The sequence below is a fragment of the Ranitomeya imitator genome, chromosome 7, assembly GCF_032444005.1.
Source record: "Ranitomeya imitator isolate aRanImi1 chromosome 7, aRanImi1.pri, whole genome shotgun sequence".
NCBI classification, from domain to species: domain Eukaryota; kingdom Metazoa; phylum Chordata; class Amphibia; order Anura; family Dendrobatidae; genus Ranitomeya; species Ranitomeya imitator.
In genome coordinates this window covers 193,517,156-193,540,338 of record NC_091288.1, presented here as the reverse complement: position 1 = coordinate 193,540,338, position 23,183 = coordinate 193,517,156, and the positions used below count along the sequence as shown (strand labels likewise).

General features: G+C 45.1%; 1 protein-coding gene across 2 annotated transcripts in view; it reads left to right on the top strand.

Moving 5' to 3' along the window:
- Positions 1-23,183, top strand: part of C7H7orf50 (chromosome 7 C7orf50 homolog) — a 257,785-nt gene that overhangs the window by 23,704 nt on the left and 210,898 nt on the right. The window lies entirely within an intron of this gene.

Genomic DNA, 23,183 nt, shown 5'->3' with positions numbered 1-23,183 from the left:
TACTTCTGTTCTGTGAAGACCTCAGAGGTTTGTTTAAGAACATTAAGGATCAAACTGCATCCTGAAAACCAAGGTTTTGGTACTGTGTTAACCAATTGAAAAAGATTGATTTTTCTCGGGCAGTAGTAGAATAATAATCTTGTAGTTATGATATCTTTTAATTTCTAACAAAAATAAAATAATTGATGTTACAAAGCAAGCTTTGGAGACGTCTTGGGTCTCTTCATCAGGCATGGTATAACAAAGTATCTGAAGGAATACAAATATAGACACAAAAGAGTAAAGACGTGGCATAACAAATGGGCATTTAAAATCGAAGAGCACACCAGACAGGTCAAGGATACATTTTTGGAAAAGTGTAAAGTAGGGTTGGGTTATATATATATATATAAAAAAAAAAATAGACCAAGCTCAAACATCTCAGAGCACCGTTCAGTCCATCATCCAAAAATAAGATGAGTATGACACAACTGAAACCTACTAAGACATGGCCGTCCACCTAAACTGACATCCCAAGGAAGGAGAGCACTAATTAGAGAAGCAGCCAAAAGGCCCATGGTTACTTTGGAGGAGCTGCAGGGATGCACAGCTCAGATTGGAGAATGTGTCAACAGGACAACTATTAGTCATATACTCCACAAATCTGGCCTTCATGGAAGGGTGGCAAGAAGAAAGCCATTTTGGAAAGCAAGCCATTAGAAGTCCCATACTAACACTGCACATCACCCTGAAAACACCATCCCCACCGTCAAATATGGTGGTGGCAGCATTATGCTGTGGGGAGGCTTTTCTTGAGCAGGGACAAGGAACTTGGTCAGAGTTGATGGGAAGATGGGTGGAGCTAAATAAAAGGCAATCCTGGAGGAAAACTTATTTGAGGTCGCAAAACACTTGAATCTGGGGCGGGCATAGGTTCACCTTCCAAGAGGAAAATGACCCTAAACATACTGCCAGAGCTACAATGGAATGGTTTAGATCAAAGTATACTCATGTGTGAATGGCCCAGTCACAGTCCAGACTTACAGTGCCTACAAGTAGTATTCAACCCCCTGCAGGTTTACACATTTGGAATTAACTTGGCATTGTGATATTTGGACTGTAGATCAGCCTGGAAGTGTGAAATGCACTGCAGCAAAAAAGAATGTTATTTCTTTGTTTATTTTTTTTTTAAATTGTGAAAAGTCTTTTCAGAGGGTCATTTATTACTCAACCCCTCAACCCACCAGAATTCTGTTTGGTTCCCCTAAAGTATTAAGAAGTAGTTCAGGCACAAAGAACAATGAGCTTCACATGTTTGGATTAATTATCTCTTTTTCCAGCCTTTTCTGACTATTTAAGACCCTCCCCAAACTTGTGAATAGCACTCATACTTGGTCAACATGGGAAAGACAAATGAGCATTCCAAGGCCATCAGAGACAAAATCGTGGAGGGTCACAAGGCTGGCAAGGGGTACAAAACCCTTTCCAAGGAGTTGGGCCTACCTGTCTCCACTGTTGGGAGCATCATCCGGAAGTGGAAGGCTTATGGAACTACTGTTAGCCTTCCACGGCCTGGACAGCCTTTGAAAGTTTCCTCCCGTGCCGAGGCCAGGCTTGTCCGAAGAGTCAAGGCTAACCCAAGGACAACAAGGAAGGAGCTCCGGGAAGATCTCATGGCAGTGGTGACATTGGTTTCAGTCAATACCATAAGTAACGTACTCCACCGCAATGGTCTCCGTTCCAGACGAGCCCGTAAGGTACCTTTACTTTCAAAGCGTCATGTCAAGGCTCGTCTACAGTTTGCTCATGATCACTTGGAGGACTCTGAGACTGACTGGCTCAAGGTTCTCTGGTCTGATGAGACCAAGATCGAGATCTTTGGTGCCAACCACACACGTGACGTTTGGAGACTGGATGGCACTGCATACGACCCCAAGAATACCATCCCTACAGTCAAGCATGGTGGTGGCAGCATCATGCTGTTGGGCTGTTTCTCAGCCAAGGGGCCTGGACATCTGGTCCGCATCCATGGGAAGATGGATAGCACGGCCTACCTGGAGATTTTGGCCAAGAACCTCCGCTCCTCCATCAAGGATCTTAAGATGGGTCGTCATTTCATCTTCCAACAAGACAACGACCCAAAGCACACAGCCAAGAAAACCAAGGCCTTGTTCAAGAGGCAAAAAATCAAGGTGTTGCAGTGGCCTAGTCAGTCTCCTGACCTTAACCCAATTGAAAACTTGTGGAAGGAGCTCAAGATTAAAGTCCACATGAGACACCCAAAGAACCTAGATAACTTGGAGAAGATCTGCATGGAGGAGTGGGCCAAGATAACTCCAGAGACCTGTGCCGGCCTGATCAGGTCTTATAAAAGACGATTATTAGCTGTAATTGCAAACAAAGGTTATTCCACAAAATATTAAACCTAGGGGTTGAATAATAATTGACCCACACTTTTATGTTTAAAATTTATAAAAATTTAACTGAGCAACAAAACTTTTTGGTTTGTAAGATTTATGCATCTGTTAATAAATCCTGCTCTTGTTTGAAGTTTGAAGGCTCTAACTTATTTGCATCTTATTAAACCTGCTAAATCTGCAGGGGGTTGAATACTACTTGTAGGCATTGTAAATCCAATTGAGAATTTGTGATAAAACTTGAAAATTGTTGTTCAGAGACCCCTCCATCAATCTCACAAAGTGAGAGCGAGTGTGCAAAGAAGAAGGGCAAAGATTTCAGCCTCTAGATGTGCAAAGCTGGTAGGGACAGACCCCAAAAGACTTGCAGCAAAAGGTGGTCCTACAAAGTATTGACTCAGTGCTGAATACAAATGCACGTCACGATTTTCAGATTTATATATTTTAAATACTGAGAAAACCCTGTAACTTTTCCTTTACATTTCACAGATATTTGTTACTTTCTGTTGGCATATCACATAATATCCAAATAAAAAAATATTTAAGTTTGTGAATGTAACTTGGACTAACGTGAAAAAGTTCATGGGGTATAAAGACCTTTTCAGTACACTGTGTGTATAAATAAATATATACGTATATTTACAGTTAAAGATGACCCATCACTTGCTCCAAAAGTTTGTTAAATACCTTGCAAAAATCTTTTATCTGCCATGCTTCTGCTGCTTTTTTTCTCTTTTGTGCTGCGTCTCTCCTTTGCAGAGATATTGATATTACTTGCTTTTGGAGCGCAGTATGTGAAATCTCTACTTCTAGTCCAACTGGGCATTTCTTTAGAGTCTTTACTGGGGCGTGCACTTTTACCCCTTTCTCCCAGATTGTACTAATTACAGCCCCAGAGAAGACTCTGTAGAAACGCCCGGTTGCCCTGCAAGCAGAGATTTCACAGACTGCGCTCCAGAAGAAACTAATTTGAATCCCTCTGCAATGGAGCAACAAAGTGCCAAAATGGGAAAAAAATGGCAAAATCAAAGAAACTTAGGGAAATTTACAGGATCTTTAACACAATTTTTTTGAGCAATTGACAGCTGTTTTTTTCAAATTCCTGCTAGATATGTGTGTGATTGTGTATGTTATTAGTAATTTATATTCGTGATAGTGTTTTTTTTACTATAATGAAATAACAGACTGTTCATATACTCGTTTTGAGTCTAAATCAGAGTTGGAGTATATATTGTGAGAATCTTTTGATAATCATCAGATGGATGGTGACAATATCACTCATATAGTGGGCTCGCCTATAGGCTCTAAAATAACTAACGCCTTGCAGATTTTTTACTGTGATTCTTATTATAGTAGGTAACGACTGATATAGAGTGAAGTATTATTATTATTATTATTTATTATTATAGCGCCATTTATTCCATGGCACTTTACATATGAGGAGGGGTATATATAATAAAAACAGGTACAATAATCTTGAACAATACAAGTCATAACTGGTTCCGGGGCGAGAGAGGACCCTGCCCGCGAGGGCTCACAATCTACAAGGGATAGGTGAGGATACAGTAGGTGAGGGTAGAGCTGGTCGTGCAGCGGTTTGGTCGATCGGTGGTTACTGCAGGTTGTAGGCTTGCCGGAAGAGGTAGGTCTTCAGGTTCTTTTTGAAGTAAAAGCTACGCTGCCACGTACTGGCCCATTCTACGCCAAGTGGACACTTTTTTGGCGCAAGCTGGACGTTTGGAGGCCAATTGACTCCTTGTAGATATGCGTTGAAAAAAATAAGCTTTGTACATAGAGTTCAAGTGGTGGAAAGGGCAGTATTTTCTAAGACCACACTCAGACATGGCATATCTGGGCAGAGTTCTGCATTGTTTTCTCTGCAAATTACAGAAAAATGCAGATATCTGGACAGATTTGAAGGCATGCTCTTGACTATTGCAAATTTTCGACAAATTTTGCAAGAGTATAGTCCACATCATTATGGTAGTTTTGCAGGTTTTTTGCGTGAGTTTGATTTAAATGATTGTTTCTGTCTCTGAAATGGGCTTTCAAAGGTCCAGGATCATCACGTTTTTACTTTCCATGTTCTGGTCCTACTAGTCAAAACCTTGATCCATATTCTTCTGCAAAGTCAAAATTTTTGTCATTAGTCATGACCGGTTGATGGTTCTCATCCTGGTACCAGTTGACTGTAATGCTTGGTGCTAATGATAACATTTGTTGGCATATGCCAATGTTGATGGCTCCTGAGGAACATTGGTCTAGGACCGGCACCATACTTGTACATCTTACATTCAATATACTTTTCATTCCAACGAGACCATAAAGGTAGACTTAATTTGCACTGCCGTTGGACCTTCAGTCAGCGCTGCCTTCCAACCAGAAGATGGAATCCATCATGCAAACCATGTGTCGGACAGTGTTGAATTCATCATAAGGGTCCATCACAGCCTAGAAGAAGTGAAGCCAGGACTTACTTTACAGCAGTTGCTTTACCTTAAATTCACACATGGTCATGAAACTTGTAGTCATTTGGCATAGTATCAGGGACCTCGTTAACCTACCAAGAACAATTCTTTGAAATCTGGAGCTGAGGTTAGTTTATAGTGAATCCTCTAATGGTTTTTGATTCTTTTCGAGGAAATGCATAAGTGTTTTTTTCCAAATGCTATTCAAGAGCTAGAGTGCAATTAAGCAAAGACTTCTTGGAAGTAATTATGTATAAAATCAAGGCCATCCGTCGTCTAGGACAGAGTTTCATTCTCATTATGTTTATTGGTGGAACTTACTCACATTGGGCTTCTTGAATGGACGTAATAGGATCTCCTCAAGGCCTTGAAATAGCTGTTTGTCCAGGGAGGATATTTTGGTATAATAAATAACTTGCTACATTAGTTATACTGAGGACCAAATATTGTGCCAATGACGGAGGAGAAGTCTCATAAAGCTTGTTTAGGGTACTGTAAAGAGGCTGACCTCGGAAGGGTTTGGACATCAGTCCCGAGTCAGGGCTGTCCTTCAAATCTGCATGGATATTGGCTTAAAAAATTATTCTCAAATTCTTTAATGGGGTAAAACAGTGGCCCGTCTCCCAGCGCATACAAGCTGTTTCCAATAGAGCTTGTAAGTGCTTCTCTGAAACTGCCATCTCCAGTTTTCGATACTTTAGAGGTAAAGCTGCCTATGCTTAGTGGGTCAGAGAATGTACAATTTAGCCTAGTGCTACATCAATGCCATTGATCCAGACTGTCAATCAAGAAGGAACACTCCACCCCCTGGCAAGCAGGAAGCCAGGAGATTGGTGCCGTTCTGAACAGCCACATGAGAAAAAAAAACCTTTACACTTCATGGGCAGCCTTCGGTGTGTATTTACCATGGAATTTTTTCTTAAGTGCTACAGTTTTCATGATCGGACACAATAAGCCCACTCTTCCTGTCGTCTGTATATCACTTTTCAGCTTTGCTGTATAGACTTGGACAGAGTGAACAGAGCAATCTCATTGTTATTAAAGCCTGAGCGAGTTTATCATAGCTCTACAGTAGCGTTGTAGGCTTAGGCAGCATAAAGATACACCTTAGTATGCGTTTTTTTTCTACACCTCCATACTTTGTCTTATCAGGATTATAGTCTGGGAGGACGGGTTGATCAGCGTGCACTAGCTAGCTGTTAAATAGGTCTTGAACACCATGACCCCTGGTGTACAGCACATTTTGTGTCCAATTTTGAATGATATTTACGCTCTCATCTATTTAGTTTGCATGTAGAAATCTAAATTAATTTGACAACTTCTGATATTAATAGAAGGAGATGTGTAGAATCACAGGGGAAAATCCATACTGAAGCGGGCGTCACGTAGTGCCGCGTGTCTGCTGTTTCCAAGCTCAAATTGAAGTGTTTACCGCTTTTGATAAATCATCCGTTTCCAAGGCAACGTCTCATTTTATACCCCTGGAGAAAACACTTTTTTAATACTTTATTTCTCCAGAATTTAAGATTTTGTTATGTGATTTATAAAAGCTGTCTTGAGAAAAAAAGGGCAATGTCCGCCTTCGGTTCATTGAATTGGTCTCTGGCATTTCACAAACATGCGCTCTGCATTTCGACCCCATTCACTGTTTTAGACACTTTCTGTGCCTTTTCTGACAAGGGGGCGTGATCTCACTAAAAACGGGTGTAGCCTAAATGTGACACCAAAAACTTTTTTAGTCCAAATTTGTGGCAGGCAGTAGGTGGTATAAAGTTAGGCTAGACAGACTAAAGATGGAAGTAGTTGACTAAAACAGCACGAATCACTGTTATTAAATTTGGCTTATTTTTAGACTATCTAGTCTACAGTTTGTACTGTCTTAAAATTAGACAGTCTGGATAAGTATGTCCACAAAAATTTGCAAAAATATCATCTAGATGGTTGGAATTAGAGGAAACTGTTACATAACTTTCTTATGCAGATTGACTGTGTTGGTTTAATTTTCAACATTAAGGAAAGACTGTCAGCACGAAATGACTGTTCAAACCAAGCACATTCTACTAGTGGACCTCTTGGAAGGAGCTCTGAACTGTTTGACCACTTCATCTTGTTTTCCATCTGTTTCAACACTCTACTCACTCCTGTCAGTCAAGGAAGATCTGGGTGGAGATAGATGAAAGACAAGTAGGTGGGAAGATGCCGTGAACTGTTCGGCCACACCGTGTGTACGGAGTGCCTGTGTTTTGTTTGAACAGTCGTTTTCTGCTTGACAGACTCTTGAAATATTTCTATTCTGACTGCTTATATGATAGTTGTATTGGTAATAGAGTTAGGAGCGTATACATCGGTGTGATTATGTGTATGGTTGCGCTGTCCAGTTGATTGATAATGTTTGACGAGATACTTGCCTTGGCAGAAAAAAGCAAAGTTAAAGGGATTTATCCTAAATGGATAAAATTGCAAAATGCATTAAAAACAAGCAATTTTGCAATTTAACTTTTTTTTTTTTTAATCCTCTCTGTTCTCAAGAAAATATATATTTTTTTATTCTATACTTTACAGCTCATTGCCTAGGTCACTGGCCACCTTTGTAGTCTATCAGAGTGGCCGGTTTCAGGTAAAGAGCGCATGCTTTACTAAATTCTATGTCGATACAAAAGACCCTCAACCAAATTAGAGTTAAGTTTTCTGAACCTGCCAACTATCTTTAGTGTGCATGGTGGCCTTCCAACTCGCTACAGATCCTTTTATTTCCTGGCGAGATAAGCTGATGTCAGAGGTGTCGTCTCCCTTTCCAACTTTGTTCAGCTATCTCATTTATATGGGCACTTTAAAAGGTTTGTCCTGGCAAAAACAAAATTCCCCAGGGACTTGGTTCTGTAAAAATAACAAACTAATTGAGACTTACTGACACCCACCTGTATCCAGCACAGTCCACTTTGTGGTGTGCTGACACAGGACGAGAAGAAGCCACCATTGCACCAGAAGCAGGGCCGATGCAGAAAGCCATCCCGATGACTCGCTGTACAAATCTCCTGCTGCTAGTGGAACGGTGACTTCTCCTCCTGCTGCTAGTGGAACGGTGACTTCTCCTCCTGCTGCTAGTGGAACGGTGACTTCTCCTCCTGCTGCTAGTGGAACGGTGACTTCTCCTCCTGCTGCTAGTGGATCGGTGACTTCTGCTCTTAGTAGAACGGTGACTTCTCTTAGTGGAACTGTGACTTCTCCTGCTGCAAATGGAATGGTAACTTCTCCTCCTGCTCTTAGTGGAACGGTGACTTCTCCTGCTGCTAGTGGAACGGTGACTTCTCCTGCTGCAAGTGGAATGGTGACTTCTCCTCCTGCTGCTAGTGGAATGGTGACTTCTGCTGCTAGTGGAATGATGATGTCTCCTCCTGCTGCTAGTGGAATGGTGACTTCTCTGGCTCCTAGGGAATGGTGATGTCTCTTCATCCTGCTAGTGGAACGTTGACGTCTCCTCCTGCTCCTAGTGGAACGTTGACGTCTCCTCCTGCTCCTAGTGGAACGTTGACGTCTCCTCCTGCCCCTAGTGGAACGTTGACGTCTCCTCCTGCCCCTAGTGGAACGGTGACGTCTCCTCCTCCTCATAGTGGAACGGTGACGTCTCCTCCTGCTGCAAGTGGAATGGTGACTTCTCCTCCTGCTGCTAGTGGAATGGTGACTTCTGCTGCCAGTGGAACGATGATGTCTCCTCCTGCTGCTAGTGGAATGGTGACTTCTCCTCTGGCTCCTAGTGGAATGGTGATGTCTCTTCATCCTGCTAGTGGAACGGTGACGTCTCCTCCTGCTCCCAGTGGAACGGTGACGTCTCCTCCTGCTCCTAGTGGAACGGCGACGTCTCCTCCTGCTCCTAGTGGAACAGCGACGTCTCCTCCTGCTCCTAGTGGAACGGCGACGTCTCCTCCTGCTCCTAGTGGAACGGCGACGTCTCCTGCTCCTAGTGGAGCGGCGACGTCTCCTCCTGCTCCTAGTGGAACGGCGACGTCTCATCCTGCTCCTAGTGGAACGGTGACGTCTCCTCCTGCTCCTAGTGGAACGGCGACGTCTCCTCCTGCTCCTAGTGGAACGGCGACGTCTCCTCCTGCTCCTAGTGGAACGGCGACGTCTCCTCCTGCTCCTAGTGGAACGGCGACGTCTCCTCCTGCTCCTAGTGGAACGGCGACGTCTCCTCCTGCTCCTAGTGGAACGGCGACGTCTCCTCCTGCTCCTAGTGGAACGGCGACGTCTCCTCCTGCTCCTAGTGGAACGGCGACGTCTCCTCCTGCTCCTAGTGGAACGGCGACGTCTCCTCCTGCTCCTAGTGGAACGGCGACGTCTCCTCCTGCTCCTAGTGGAACGGCGACGTCTCCTCCTGCTCCTAGTGGAACGGCGACGTCTCCTCCTGCTCCTAGTGGAACGGCGACGTCTCCTCCTGCTCTTAGTGGAACGGCGACGTCTCCTCCTGCTCCTAGTGGAACGGCGACGTCTCCTCCTGCTCCTAGTGGAACGGCGACGTCTCCTCCTGCTCCTAGTGGAACGGCGACGTCTCCTCCTGCTCCTAGTGGAACGGCGACGTCTCCTCCTGCTCCTAGTGGAACGGCGACGTCTCCTCCTGCTCCTAGTGGAACGGCGACGTCTCCTCCTGCTCCTAGTGGAACGGCGACGTCTCCTCCTGCTCCTAGTGGAACGGCGACGTCTCCTCCTGCTCCTAGTGGAACGGCGACGTCTCCTCCTGCTCCTAGTGGAACGGCGACGTCTCCTCCTGCTCCTAGTGGAACGGCGACATCTTCTTCTCCTAGTGGAACGGCGACGTCTCCTCCTGCTCCTAGTGGAACGGCGACGTCTCCTGCTCCTAGTGGAACGGCGACGTCTCCTCCTGCTCCTAGTGGAACGGCGACGTCTCCTCCTGCTCCTAGTGGAACGGCGACGTCTCCTACTGCTCCTAGTGGAACGGCGACATCTTCTTCTCCTAGTGGAACGGCGACGTCTCCTCCTGCTGCTAGAGGAACGGTGACGTCTCCTCCTGCTCCTAGTGGAACGGTGACGTCTCCTTCTGCTCCTAGTGGAACGGTGACGTCTCCTTCTGCTCCTAGGGGAACGGTGACGTCTCCTTCTGCTCCTAGTGGAACGGTGACGTCTCCTTCTGCTCCTAGTGGAACGGCGACGTCTCCTGCTCCTAGTGGAACGGCGACGTCTCCTTCTGCTCCTAGTATAACGGCGACGTCTCCTTCTGCTCCTAGTGGAACGGCGACGTCTCCTCCTGCTCCTAGTGGAACGGCGACGTCTCCTCCTGCTCCTAGTGGAACGACGACGTCTCCTCCTGCTCCTAGTGGAACGGCGACGTCTCCTCCTGCTCCTAGTGGAACGGCGACGTCTCCTCCTGCTCCTAGTGGAACGGCGACGTCTCCTCCTGCTGCTAGTGGAACGGCGACGTCTCCTCCTGCTGCTAGAGGAACGGCGACGTCTCCTCCTGCTGCTAGTGGAACAGTGACGTGTCATTTTCCAGTGTCAACGTAGACAACGGTAATGCATGCTCATGATCCAGATCGCTGCCAGTAGGTGAGGATCGATTATTTATTTTACAGTTCCAAGCTACTGGGGAACTTTTCTTTTTTGCCCAGCAGCCCCTTTAAGCTCATTTGTAGCTTTCATGTTTACCCTGAATTACGTCTTGTTATCCTGTTCTCCCTTTAGGACATACTTTACTAATACTCTATGTTCAGCGAGCTTTGGGTACATGATATGATATATGTTCTTTATGGATCATATTGTTACTGCTATTATTGAGAATCTATAAATAAAATGTCTGCACAGTGCACAAATAGAAGTTATGATGTGAAGATTCTGCCGTCTTGGGAATGTTTTCCTAGTATATATATATATATATTAATACACAACTAATAAAATGTGGTGACATATTGACTGTGGATGTCAGATATAGATATTCCCATTGGAGCAGGGTCACATTATGGAGAAAAAAACTGGAACAAAAAAGAATAATTTCTATGTGTCCTCTATGATGAGAACAGAGGCCTTCTTTCTCTGCTTCATCTTCTCATAATATTTTAGCAGTATGTAGGGAATACTAACCTTGTTATGTTAAAGGGGTTGTCCACTTAGGAAAAAAATTGGATAACAGATGATATATTGACAATTGATAAAATAAAAAATAAACAAGGCTCATCCTCTGAAGCTTTGGCGGTTTCCAGGCGTCTTTGATTATTTCACAGCGACAATGATGCCGTATACATCCATGTGATCTCTGTGCCAAGCAGATCACCGCCACAGGAAAATCAGCAATGACTGTTTGGGCTGTGAGGATTCTCTAGTAGCGGCAAAGGAGAATGCAAATGTTGAATTTACATACATGCAGTTTCATTCCGACTAGATGTGAATTGAGCGAGATCGAACACGTCTAGTAGGAATGTGACTGTTGCATGACCGCCTGCTCCCAGCGCTGGCAATCCTCAGAGCGTGCTCACGAGTGATTACTCATAAAGTGACTTCAGGCCGGACAACCCCTTTAAATCCTACAGATCAGAGTATACGCTTTTGCAATCTTTGGGGGTGGGCTCGGGACCTGGACCTCCAACGCTCTCCAAGGAATTTAAAGGGAACCTGTTACCTCCACAAAAAGTAATTTACCTGTAGATGTATTGGTAATCTGGCAGTAAATGGCATTTTAATCATGTCTGGCTGCCTTACTGGACCTGCGGCAATGGAGGAAAAAATTAAGTTCTATTCTTCCTGCAGTCGTTTTCATGGGTCTAGGCGTTGCATGGAGTAGTTAAAAGGGTTGTCCAGGTTTGAAGTGCAAGTCTGCAGTCACTGTGTGACTGCAGACTTGTGACTCCTCAAGGATTCCTATGCTTGCAGACTAGGCGAGTGAACAGTTCGGAGCAGCGGCGCGACCATGCCACTGGTCCGAACGGTCGATCTTCAGGAGCGCACCGCCCCTAGAAAAGCTGGGGGCTGGAAGCCGTACGCTTCTGATCGTTCTTGAGATGACCCCTTTAAATGTGCGTTTTTTCTGTGTAAATATGATTTTCAGATGCTCCCAATTCATTGTTCCATAACTGCGGATTTTTGTTTTTCTGCAGAGAACATTTCATATTTGCTACCGAGGACATTTTTGCATATTCAGATCTTTACATGAGAAATTCTAGTTGCTATGGACGTCCAGATCGCTATTTTTAAGTCCGCGTCTCTGGAACCAATTATGAGGTCCGAGATAAAGAGGATTGCCTAAATCATGTTTGTTATAATTGGACAGGAATAACCTGAGAAAACGGGGGGTTGAAAAGTTCACCCTGAATGGGTCCTGCTTTTAGCTTCGGACTACTGGTCGTAGTAGATCAACAACGTCTATCCCTAATGGCCATTTTTTTAATAACCGTTCTTTCACCGACACAGCGTCCCACCAAGGCAGCCCCAACGACTACTAATTAATATCATATACTGGCCAGCAGACGTGGCGGCTCTGGACAAATCAAAGAGGGGTGTCCACCTGTGTAGGATAGTCAGTGGGATACTATGGCTGACACCAAGCGGTTTTACTCTTCTCTACAGTCCGCGTAGCGCCAATCAAATATAATGCTGTTTTCTTATATAGAAATCCTGTTTTTGAATACCCCTCAAGGTAACTTAAAGTTAAAAAATTTTTGAGTAGTGATGTCTCCATTTAAGGCCCACTCACAGTAAAAATGCCTCCGTCTGTGACCCTGTACAATAGTAAAATTCCCCTTTGTGCCCATTTACTGTCTGTCTTTCTTTGTACTAATATCATGTACCTTAACAATGCTTCCCTCTCACTCGTGGCGCCTATACATTAGTAACATACATCTTTAGTGCCCTGTAAAATAATAGCGTCTACCCTCTATGCCCTAATACATCAAAAATGTCTCCTATTGTGGCCCATGACCCTAACAGTGTCCTTTATTGTGGCCTGTGACCCTAACAGTGTCCCCTATTGTGGTCCGTGGCCCGTGACCCTAACAGTGTCCTCTATTGTGGCCCATGACCCTATCCGTGTCCCCTATTGTGGCTCGTGACCCTAACAGTGTCCCCTATTGTGGCTCGTGACCCTAACAGTGTCCCCTATTGTGGCTCGTGACCCTAACAGTGTCCCCTATTGTGGCCCGTGACCCTAACAGTGTCCCCTATTGTGGCCCGTAACCCTAACAGTGTCCCCTATTGTGGCCCTTGACCCTAACCGTGTCCTCTATTGTGGCCCTTGACCCTAACCGTGTCCCCTATTGTGGCCCTTGACCCTAACCGTGTCCCCTATTGTGGCCCGTGACCCTATCCGTGTCCCCTATTGTGGCTCGTGAACCTAACAGTGTCCCCTATTGTGGCTCGTGACCCTAACAGTGTCCCCTATTGTGGCTCGTGACCCTAACAGTGTCCCCTATTGTGGCCCGTGACCCTAACCATGTCCCCTATTGTGGCTCGTGAACCTAGCAGTGTCCCCTATTGTGGCTCATGAATCTAACAGTGTCCTTTATTGTGGCTTGTGAACCTAACCGTGTCCCCTATTGTGGCCCTTGACCCTAACCATGTCCCCTATTGTGGCCCATGACCCTATCCGTGTCCCCTATTGTGGCTCGTGAACCTAACAGTGTCCCCTATTGTGGCTCGTGACCCTAACAGTGTCCCCTATTGTGGCTCGTGACCCTAACCGTGTCCCCTATTGTGGCCCGTGACCCTAACCGTGTCCCCTATTGTGGCCCGTGACCCTAACAATGCCCTCTATTGTGGCCCATGACCTTTAACAATGTCCCCTTTGTGCCCTTGATATTTTAACAATGCCCCTGATTGTGCCCCCATACTCTAATAATATCCCATGTTGTGTCCCCCCACACTTTAAAGGGAACCTTTCGCCATGAAGAAGTGCCCCATGTCACAGATCTGTCAAAAGCCAGGAGCTCCAGGTGATGTTGGGTGTCTCATCGCAGGTGGCGCAACAACGTCATTGCGTTGCGCTGCCTGCGCAAGGGGATGAAGGAGCCAAGCCGCTCAGTTTGGAAGTGGGGACAGGTAAATTGATATTACAGGGCAGGAAGCCAGAGGCCCTCCTAGTTTTCAACTGGATGTACATCCACAAACGCTGTGGCCATCGGCGGGTTCCTCTGCTCCGGGGCCTGGCCGTAACTGCATCCTCTGCCCCACCACCTGCTATTACGTTGTTAACAAACTTTTCGGATTACTCGTATTATGAGGCTTGAAAATACCTTAAAGTTATTATATTTGGTAACGAACACAATTTCTGGCCATTATATGACTTGATCTTTGCATTTTTCACCAGTTTTTTTTTTGTGAAATTTTCAATAAACAAGAAAACCCAAAGTTTGAAGATCACCGATAGAGACAATCATATGTAGATCGGTCCGTGGACAAAATTTTATTTTTTTTCAATCTTTTTTTTTTTGCAGGCTGAATGTATATTTTTTGATCTGTATTACATTAGACGGATGTAATATATACTCTCTTTTTTTCTGCTTCATTTCCTTTTATGTTATCACATGAAAAATAATGAATCCCATATATTTTGCAGGATACCAAGAATCACTGGCTCGTTACCAATTAACCATTTCTCACGAGACTACAGAATTCACACTTCGGATGTTCACACTGATTTTTTTTTTTTATTTAATGTAGATTTTTCTGCCTAAAAAATCCATGGGGGAAAAAAAAAATTGGGGGTTTGTTTTTGACGTCCTTTTTTTGAGTTTTTTATTTTCCCTTCAATTGATTCAAGACCGGCAGGCAGTTAGTCCGAAAGTCCTGGATACCCCCTTTAAGTAAAACTCCTCCGTGTACACTAGGCTGGTGCCGTCGTATTTCCCGTTCTCCGGATATTGGAGGATGTTTTCCGAATACCATATGATGTCAGTGCAATTTTCGTTAGTAGGATCTTTTATCTTCCAACTACAGAGTGAAGGGTCCGGGTGTGGGGGGCATTCTGGCACTGGCGGAGTTGTTTCATTGCCAGGCAGGAAAGAGTGGGATAAACACTTGGCGCACCCTTTCAGATTACAGTGCCCACATACAAGAGCCTTCTTGACCGTATGTTCATATTAAATTCGGTTAAAGGGGTATTCCCATCTCCAAGGTCCTATCCCAATATGTAGTAGATGTAATAATAATATTAGCAAATACATCCAGTTAGAAGTGTAGTATAGTTTTTCTGATTCGCAAGGTCTCTTTCCTTATGTGCAGGCATTGCAGGACCTTAGGTATCCATGGTTACGACCACTGATATAGTGACAGCTAGTTGCTAGTGGTCGTTACCATGGATACCTAAGGTCCTGCAATGCCTGCGCATGAGGAAAAAGACATAGCGAATCAGAAAAGCTATTCTACATTTCTAATTGGAGGTATTTGCTAATATTATTATTATTACACCTACTACATATTTTGATAGGATCTTGTATTCTGAGAACTCTTTTTGTTTTAACTTTTCGAGTTAGTTCTCATATGTCCCCTGATAGGACAGTCACTATAGCCCCCCATATGGTGGGTTTCATAATGGTGGCCCCCTCTTCTTCTAACTGGTTGCTTCAGGTTGGAGTTAGGCATTTTCATAAGCCAGTCTATCTGCTTAGTAATGAAGAGTCAGCGCAGTTTTCAGACTACTTATGTTTAGCTTTCTCCATTTGCATTATGCGCTAGAGAAGCCCCCCTTTGCATGTGTCAGTCATAAGTATAAGCCCCCCATTCACAAAATGCATTTCCTTTTGCCCCCTGTCAGGTCATATGATTTTTTGTATGTTTTCAAGTAGGTGTAACATTCATAGCCCGCTACCGCATTGCCGCTGGAGTTAAAGGGGTTATCTGGCGGTCATCCTATGTCACAGTGCACACTGTGACGGTTCTCTAGTGCCGGAAGCGGACAGTCATGTGACTGCAAGTAATGCAATTAGCATACTCACGGCCACATTCCCACTAGACCACAATACACTTGCATTGAGCGAATTAGAACACTTCTAGTCGGCATGTGACCGCATGTATGCAAATCACATACTCGCGGTCTTCCGACAGCACCGAAGAATCCTCACAGTGTGCACTGTGCGTGCTGTGAGGATCCCTAAGTCTGCTGTTACAGAGTGACTGCTGACTAGTACCCCAAGGCCGAACAAGCCCTTTAAAGAGTTTTTTTTTTTTTCATAAATCAGTAGTACAGATGTGGGAACTGAAGATAAGAAACCTTTTACCCTTCGCCACGACAGCACCCCACATGAGAGAGAGGGATCCGCCCATAGGAACAGGAAACCTACAGAATAAAAGGAGGCGGTCCCCTCTCCTCCTCAGTTTAGGTTTCCTGTTCCTACAGGGACCCGGCTTACCTACAGATGAAGAGGATCCCTGGGCCATGCACCCGCCTGCGCCGGTTTCTGTGGGAACGGCAGGGGCTGCGGTACCAGAAGCAGCGGCGGGGGAGCCCCTGCTTGCAGCCTCCCCCCTCGTCTGGCCAAACATTCACGGTCCGGGTCCGGTCACCGTAGGTCCGGCCGGCACTGTGAGGACGCGCGCGCTGCAGCGGCCGGCTTAATAGCCTCCGGCTGCCGCATGGTGAGTGAGAGCGGCGCGTCTAACCCGGAAGTCGCGGGAGCACTTCCGGGTTGGTCCGGGGAGGCAGGAGAATGGGCGGCAGTTTTAAAAATGCAGCGCTAGCGTCGGGCCGGTGTGTGTGAAATGGCTTCACCGGCCGACGAAGCGCACCTGCCCGCAGTGCAACAGCGCTCTCCCAGCAGGGAGAGAAGCACGAGGAGCAGCACAAAGAGTGGTGGCCGACCTCCAGAGAAGAGTTCTACCACCAAACGAATTCCGCCTCCAGAACCGGTACCTGTCAGCTTCACTGGGTGAGTTTTTGAAAGAGTCTCTTCCTATATGCTGATATATGTTCCTCCTGTATCCTTCCTCTAGACTAAGAAAAGGACACACAAATCTAAGCATAAAGAGTGTGCTTTATGTACGCAGCCCCTCCCGGATGATTATGCCAAAAAACTGTGTGCGGAGTGTATCATGCAAACTCTACGGCAGGAAAATATCATGACTCCCTCAGATGTCAGAGCTATTATCCGAGAAGAGATGCAGGGTTTGGCGCAGACAAGTAGCGCCAGTACCCGTCAGCCTAGCAGGTCCCGGTCTCCGGTTAGTTCGGAGTCAGAGGGTGTATGTATTTCTTCAGACGAAGAGGGATCTCAGCCGAGCTCATCCGAGACTGAAGGGGGACTTTGTCTTCCCAACAGTAATGTGGACAATTTAATAAAATCTGTCAGGAGCACGATGGGGTGCCCAGATGGGAAAGAAAAGAAATCAGCACAGGACATAATGTTTGCGGGGTTAGGACAGAGGAAACGTAGGTCCTTCCCCGTCATACAAACCATCAAAGATAATGTTAAAAAGGAGTGGGACAAGCAGAATAGAGGGTTTTTACCATCATCCTCTAAAAGGCGCTATCCCTTCAGCGATAAAGACCTAAACACCTGGTCAAAGGTGCCGAAAGTTGATGCTGCGGTAGCCTCCACAACCAAACAGTCGGTCCTACCAGTGGAGGATTCAGGGGTCCTGACAGACCTGCTGGACCGTAAAGCAGAAGCTTTACTAAAGAGGTCATGGGAAGTCAATACGGGGGCGTTCAGGCCCGCCATATCTAGTACCTGTACTGCAAGATCTCTACTAGTATGGACGGAGCAATTGGAGGAACAGATTAGAGGCAAAACTTCGAGGGAATCTATCCTGCTGAAATTGCCTCAAATTAAAGAAGCAGTAGCATTCCTAGCTGATGCCTCAGTGGACTCGCTACGTCTTGCAGCCAGGTCAGCCGGCCTAGTCAACACAGCCCGGCGTGCACTCTGGCTAAAGAATTGGAAGGGGGACGCACAAGCTAAAGCGAAACTTTGTGCGATTCCCTGTCAGGGTGAGTTCCTTTTTGGGAAGACGCTGGATGAACTCCTGAATAAAGCAGGTGAAAGGAAGAAAGGCTTCCCTAACCAATATCTCCCATCCTACAGGAGAGCCTTCAGGAGACGCCCCTTTACTAGGAACAAGCCGCTTGAACAAAGAGAGCGATGGGAGTCGAAGGACCCAAAGCAAAAAGGTGCCTTTTTTAGCGGGTCCCATAATCCGAGACGTAAATACCGCTAACCAGGAAGTAGGCGGCAGATTAAAATTTTTTCTTCCCCAATGGGAACAGATAACATCCAGCCAGTGGATTCTGGACATTGTGCAATACGGCCTTAAATTAGAATTTGATCGAATCCCTTGGGATTCCTTCATAATAACATCTCCAAAAGGTCAGGACCAACAGAGGGCTCTAGAAATAGAGATCCTATCTCTTCTATCTAAAAAAGTCCTGATAGAAGTTCCCCAGGATCAAAAAGGGAAAGGGTTCTACTCCCCTTTATTCCTGATTAATAAACCAGATGGTTCATTTAGAACCATCATAAATCTTAAAAAATTAAATTCTTTCCTGCGTAATCATACCTTCAAAATGGAATCCATTAGTTCTACCATAAAACTCTTATTCCCTAGGTGTGTCATGGCCGGAATAGACTTAAAGGACGCCTATTACCATCTTCCCATACATGCCGAACATCAGCAGTACCTAAGGGTAGCAGTCACCCTGGAGGGAAAGGTTCGTCACTTTCAGTATGTTGCAATGCCATTTGGGCTTTCTATGGCTCCCCGCGTCTTCACTAAGGTGATACTAGAAGTGATGGCTCATCTACGCCAACGAGATACCTTGATAATACCCTACCTAGATGACTTTCTAGTGGTAGGAAGCTCTGCACTTCAATGTAAAACTCGTTTATCTAATACGATCTCGTCCCTACAGGAGTTAGGTTGGATCGTCAACTTCGAAAAATCTCGGCTGAATCCAGAAACCGTTCAGACATTTCTAGGAATCCAGCTAGACTCCGTAAGTCAGAAATGCTTTCTTCCTCAGTCAAAGAGGTTGACTATACAATCAAAGGTATCAGACGCAATACGCAAACCCTACATGACACTAAGAAAGGCCATGTCCTTACTGGGGTCATTATCATCATGTATCCCTGCTGTACCTTGGGCACAATTCCATACCCGTCAATTGCAGTACGAAGTATTGTCGGCTCAGGGGAAAGACGGTTATCTAGAAAGTAGAATAACTCTTTCCAGTAATGTCTTAGAATCACTATCCTGGTGGCTAGACATGGACCACCTATCACGGGGTGTGCCATGGATAATAGACCCGTCTAAAATAATTACCACCGACGCCAGCCCTATTGGGTGGGGAGCACATATGGAAGACAATCTGGCCCAAAATACTTGGGATCAGACAGAATTAATATGTTCCTCCAACTGGAAGGAGTTAAAAGCAATAGAATGTGCCTTATATCATTTTCTTCCGCAGATTCATGGAACAAATGTAAGAATTTACTCAGACAATTCCACCGCAGTGGCATACTTGAACCGTCAGGGTGGTACAAAGTCAGGAAGTCTGATGACCATAGCTGCAAACATCTTTCAGCTGGCAGAGGCTCATCTAACATCCTTAACAGCCCTGCACATCAAAGGTGTAGAGAACATCAGGGCAGACTACCTCAGCAGAAACGAGTTGCGTCAAGGAGAATGGACCTTAAACAAATCCATATTCAGAAGGATAACAGAAGCATGGGGGATACCACAAATCGACCTATTTGCCACAAGAGACAACCGGCAAGTACAAAGGTTCGCTTCCCTGAACACCAGGGATCACCCAGATATGTTGGACTCTCTCCACCATCCTTGGCGGTTCAGACTGGCATATGCCTTTCCTCCAATGTCTCTGATTCCTCTAGTGATCAGAAAGATCAGGAGGGAACAGGCAAGAGTAATCCTCATTGCACCATTCTGGCCGAAAAGACCATGGTTCTCTTGTCTCCAGACCATGTGCCTATGCGATCCTTGGATTCTCCCATCAGACAAGGAGCTGCTGTACCAAGGCCCCTTTTTCCACCCGCAAGTGAAAGGTCTTCACTTGACGGCGTGGAATTTGAGAGGCAACTATTAAGTTCCAGAGGGTTCTCAACAGAACTAGTAAACACCCTCTTATTGAGCAGGAAAAGCTCTACCACCCTAATATATAGTAGGGTATGGAATAAATTTTTAGACTTCTACACGGTACCGTTCACTAAGCAAGTTCCACTCACACCTATCCTAGAGTTCTTGCAAAAAGGCCGAGAGTTAGGACTATCTGTAAATACCTTAAGAGTTCAGGTCTCGGCATTAGGAGCCCTATATGGATGCAATATAGCAGCTAATAGGTGGATCTCCAGATTCATAAAATCTTGTGAACGTAGTAAACCGGTCCATATTCCCCGTCTACCTCCGTGGGATTTAAATCTAGTATTAGAGGCCTTAACAAGCTCTCCATTTGAACCATTAGATTCAATACCTTTAAAAATCCTAACATATAAAGTAGCCTTACTAGTAGCCCTAACCTCAGCTAGACGGGTTAGTGACATCCAGGCCCTATCAGTAGACCCACCTTTCTTACTGATATTTCATGATCGGATAGTCCTGAAACCAGACCCCTCATACCTCCCTAAGGTAGCGTCCACCTACCACAGGTCACAAGAAATATTTCTCCCTTCCTTTTTTGATTCACCTGTAACTCCAGAACAACATAAGTTCCACACCTTAGATGTCAGAAGAGCCATCCTGACTTATATAGAAAGGTGTCAGACATGGAGGGAGAGTAGGGCTCTGTTTATCTCCTTTCAGGGCCACAAGAAAGGACATGGGGTCACGAGAGCTACCATATCTCGGTGGATCAGAGATGCTATCTGCTTGGCCTATACGTCAAAAGGCGAGATTCCTCCAGTGGGTATAAAAGCGCACTCAACACGAGCCATGGCTTCCTCCTGGGCGGAACAAGCAGATGTACCGATCCATTTAATATGTAAGGCTGCAACTTGGTCTACACCTTCTACAACCATTATAGACTTGATCTGTCCACGTCTTCTGATCTGACCTTTGGTAGAGCTGTTCTTAATACAGTAATCCCACCCAAATAATGACTCTCTGAAAATCTCTCATGTGGGGTGCTGTCGTGGCGAAGGGTAAAAAGCCGGATTACGTACCGGTAATGCTCTTTTAATGAGTCCACGACAGCACCCATGTATTACCCTCCCTAAATTATGCACAGCTCTTTCCTTTAAGGTCACAAATAATGGTTGTATAGAGTTAAGAAATTTATGTGACTGAATAAGAATGAATACTAACACTTTTGCGGTTCCCTTTTTATACTCTGTAACTAAACTGAGGAGGAGAGGGGACCGCCTCCTTTTATTCTGTAGGTTTCCTGTTCCTATGGGCGGATCCCTCTCTCTCATGTGGGGTGCTGTCGTGGACTCATTAAAAGAGCATTACCGGTACGTAATCCGGCTTTTTCATGCATCTTATTAGAGAAATTTGCTTTTTTTCTCCTCCTGGACTGATCATTCATTTTGAACATTCTCAATTCACAGACTTCCCCATTACTAAGATTGGAGATGCCAGTTGGTGCTCATATGGTTCTATGGAGCCCTGTAATTGTTCCAGTAGAATGTCTGTGTTGGCCTCTAGCTCCTCCTTCCTCTTACTTTCATAGAATCTTATAAGCACCAATTACCATCTCCTGTTTGAATAATAGGGAAATCTGACTTCACTCATGAATTGAAAGTATAGATAGGGTTTTAGCTGCTTATGATGGAATAATTGTGTAATAATCGTTTATATGGATCTCCCATCTGATTTCATAATATAAACTGAATACTTTATTAAACAGATTTCTTAGACTTGATGAAGCTGGTGTACTCACCTTTAAAATCCATGTCGTCGTGGCGATATAATTTTTTTAAAAAATGTAACCTCAATCTCCAGCCAGCCAGCCTGATTGACAGTTCCTCAGTGCCCTACCTCCCTGCTTAGATCTAACTCTGCTCAGTACAAACTGCAGCTGTCTTTTAGGCTCTGTAGGTAGAAACGCATGAACTCTCTCACTATAATAGGACTCCTAAAATGCTTTTTTTAATAACAGGATTAAATAGCCATTTTGATATGGATTTTCTAAGTAAGTACACCAGCCCCACCAGGCTGGTGACGTAACATGTGAAGTCAGTAATATGTGACAGCCTCCCAGAATAGCCTCCAGTACCTGTAATGTCTTAAAGGAGTTGTCTGGCCACAGTAAAATGAATGATCTTTCCATACGATAGGACATCAATATTCGATAAATGGGGAGTCTGACACCTGACACCCCCTCGATCAGCTGTTAATTACTCTGGAGGCCATCGAGTGCCAACACATGGATTGGGGTTCTTCTACCCCATTACAAATAGAGCGGCAGCGCACATACGTGACCGCCGATCTATAAGATGTCACCTATCCTTTGCATGGATGATAAATTATTTGTTATGAACAACCCCTTTAAGTTTGTAAATTCATTGCAATACTCATCTTGCGATGAGTTACATCTCAGCTAAGTTTTTAGGAATGTGCTGGCAACAAGCTTATTTACCGATTTTGATGTCTACCATAATATTTTAAGGAAATCGGTCAGCAGATTTTTTTCTATGGAATCTGGGAGCAGCATGACGTAGGGGCAGAGACCCTGATTCCAGCGATGTATCACTTACTGGGCTGCTTGGTGCTTGATGTTTTCTCTGCTGTCGATGCAGCAGTGCTATGACTGCTGAGCTGTGTATAACCCCGCCTACATTTCTGATTGGTAGCTTTCTGTGTACGCTGCCAATTAGTGGTGGGGGCGGGGTTACACACATTAGCTGGACTATCTAGCACGCAACACCTGGTCCTGGAGTGACCTCCTGCTTATAAAACACTGTTTGTATTGAAACTACAGCACTCAGGCCATTAAGTGACACATCCCTGGAATCAGGGTCCCTGCCCTTACATCAAGCTTGCTGACAGACTCATTTTAATGCCAATCAGAATTATAAGACAGAACCAGAGGACGATCGGTCATGCAATCTATTTGCAAAATATATCCCCTTTCTGTGATGCTCATATCTTTCGTTTTTGATGTCATCTGGAGCAGAAGAAGAAGCCGATCAGACTGTGCGTGAGCCATGATATTTGCTTTACTATTGACTGTGTCAGACATTGCAATGATATGGCGGTACATTATATGTAGATGTGCACACTACCCTGATAAACCATTTTTACATTTTACATGTATCCCAGCTCACAAGATGTCGCTCCACTGAACTTCACGATTTATACCAGGAATGAAATGTAGATTTCCCACAAAGATTGATCTTCGCTGAAAGCCGGTGGCTTAAAGGGAACATGTCAC